This window comes from Phaethon lepturus, unplaced genomic scaffold (assembly GCF_000687285.1).
Source record: "Phaethon lepturus isolate BGI_N335 unplaced genomic scaffold, ASM68728v1 scaffold29235, whole genome shotgun sequence".
Lineage (NCBI taxonomy): Eukaryota > Metazoa > Chordata > Aves > Phaethontiformes > Phaethontidae > Phaethon > Phaethon lepturus.
In genome coordinates, this window is record NW_010541660.1 from 1,231 (window position 1) to 1,457 (window position 227).

Genomic DNA, 227 nt, shown 5'->3' on the forward strand with positions numbered 1-227 from the left:
GGGTCCTGATGCAGGGACGACACTGGGCCTGGTGGGGCTCGGGGAGATGGGGGTAGTGGGAGCAGGGGGTGGCAAGGGACACCGGAGGTACCTGGGGACACCAGGGATGGGGAGTTGGGGGTGGCAGGGTCACTAGGATGAGGAATGTGGGGTGCCTGGGGACACTGGGATGGGGAGTTGGGGGTGGCAGAGGACGTCGGAATAGGGAACCGGGAGCTCAGGGAACA